Source organism: Schistocerca nitens, chromosome 8 (assembly GCF_023898315.1).
Source record: "Schistocerca nitens isolate TAMUIC-IGC-003100 chromosome 8, iqSchNite1.1, whole genome shotgun sequence".
Classification (NCBI taxonomy): Eukaryota; Metazoa; Arthropoda; class Insecta; order Orthoptera; family Acrididae; genus Schistocerca; species Schistocerca nitens.
In genome coordinates, this window is record NC_064621.1 from 293,378,515 (window position 1) to 293,380,664 (window position 2,150).

A 2,150-nucleotide genomic window follows, 5' to 3' on the forward strand; every position below is an offset into this window, starting at 1 on the left:
CTACTAACGGCTCTTGATTTCTCTCTAGTCCTACTTGCATTATCAACCGCAACGTCAGAATCGCATATCTTGTGCCTTTACCTTTTCTAAAGCAAAAACTGATCGTCGCCTAACACATCCTCAGCTTTCTTTTCCAATCTTCTGTATATTACAGCAGTTTACAGGCATGAGCTCTAAAGCTGATAGTACGATAAATCTCGCATTTGTCAGCTCTTGCAGTCTTCGGAACTGTGTGGAAGATATTTTTCCGGAAGTCAGATGGTATGTTGGCAAACTCACACAGTCTACAAACCAACGACTATAGTCGTTTTGTTGCGACTTTCCCCAATGATTTTAGAAATTCTGATGGAATGTTTTCTATCCCTTCAGTCTTATACGATCTTAAGTCCTCCTGTTCTCTCTTAAATTCTCATTCTAATGCTGGGTACCCTAACTCTTCTGAATCGACTCCTGTTCCTTCTTCTATCACAACAGACGAAACTTCCCTCTCATAGAGGCCTCAATGTACTGTTCCCACGTAACTGCTCTCTGCTCTGCAGTTAACAGCAGAATTTGTGTTGCACTCTCAATGTTAACGCCTTGCTTCTAATTTCACCAAAAGTTGTATTGCCTGTTCTATATGCTGAGTCAGTCCTTCCGACAACCATTTCTTTTTCGATTTTTTTTACGTACTTCATGCAGCCATTTCGCCTTAGTTTTCGTGCACTTCCTATTTATTTCAGTCGTCAGTGACTTGTATTTCTGTATTTTTCCTGAAGTTCTTTTTCTTTATCCATTAACTGAAGCGTTTCTTCTGTCACCCATGGTTTCTTCGCGGTCACCTTCTCTGTATCTGTGTTTTTCTTTCCAACTTCTGTGATTGTCCGTTTTAGAGATGCCCAGTTCTCTTCAACTGTACTGCCTACTGATCTGTTCCATATTGGTGCTTCATTAGCCCTAGAGAACTTCAAGCGTATATCTTCATTCCTTAGTACTTCCGTATACCACTTCTTTGGATACTGATTCGTCCTGACTAATCTCTTAAACTTTATCCTATGCTTCGCACTACTTCATTGTGATCTGAGTCTATATCTGCTCCTGGATATGCCTTAGAATCCCCGGCTGAGGATCAGTGGCGCGAACAGATCGATGGGGATAGTCCTACAGAATCTCGACTCGGTTTTAATCCGGGAAGTTTCGTGGCCGAGGGAGTGCGGTGAACTCATCAGGGCACTCTTCGAACCACGCACGTACAATGCGAGCTTTACGACACGTTGCATTGTGTTGCTGGTAAACACCATTGTGTCGAGTAAAACCTAACTGTATGCTGGGGTAGATATGAAACGAAATGAGATGAAATGATCGTATGGCACTGTTGGCCGGGAGGCCCCATTCTGGGGAGTTCGGCCGCCGTATTGCGAGTCCTTTTTAGTTGACGCCACATCGGCGACTTGCAAGTCAATGATGATGAAATGATGATGAAGAACACATAACACCCCTGTCCCCTGCCGGGAATCGAACCCGGGCCACCCGCTTGGTAGGCGGTAACGCTGCCGCTACGCTACAGAGGCGGACAGGGGGTAGATATGATCCCCAAGGATAGATGCATATTGATTTAATCCATTGTGCTTTCCGGAATAGCGAGATCACTCAGGGAATGAGTCAGGGAATGTCACGAAAACATTACCAGACAATAATGCCCTCTCCTCCGACCTGGAACCTTTCGATGACTGTTGCAGGGTGTTTGTCTTCAGACGGTTCGTGCGATAAACGCCAACCGCCATCTCTCCAATGGAGGATAAAACGTGATTCGTCCGAAAAGGGCACCTCCTGCCACGCAGTGGAGTCTAACTGCGGTACTGGCGTGGAGATTCCCGCCTCCGTCGCCGATGAACGGCAGTCGGCATGGGTGCATGAACTATGTGCCTGAAACGGAGGTCCGTAAGCAGCAACGTTCACTGAACGGTCGTTGAGCAAACACTCTTAGGAGCACCTTGGTCAACTGCTCCAGAGTTGCACGTATATTCTCCCGTGCACATCTCCACAGACGTGGTTCATCCTTGCCGTCTTTGGCCCGTGGTGCTCCACAGTTTCCTCTGCACTGGTTTGGTAACCACCTTATGCCTTAACCACTGCGGTTTACAAACGTGGAAGTTTCGGAAAAGCTTACA

General features: G+C 46.3%; 1 non-coding gene across 1 annotated transcript; it reads right to left on the minus strand.

The window, feature by feature from the left end:
• Positions 1 to 1,478: 1,478 nt before the first annotated feature.
• Positions 1,479 to 1,550, minus strand: Trnag-acc (transfer RNA glycine (anticodon ACC)). Its single transcript has one exon. It is a non-coding gene; the product is annotated as a tRNA-Gly (tRNA).
• Between the last annotated feature and the right edge of the window lie 600 nt (positions 1,551 to 2,150).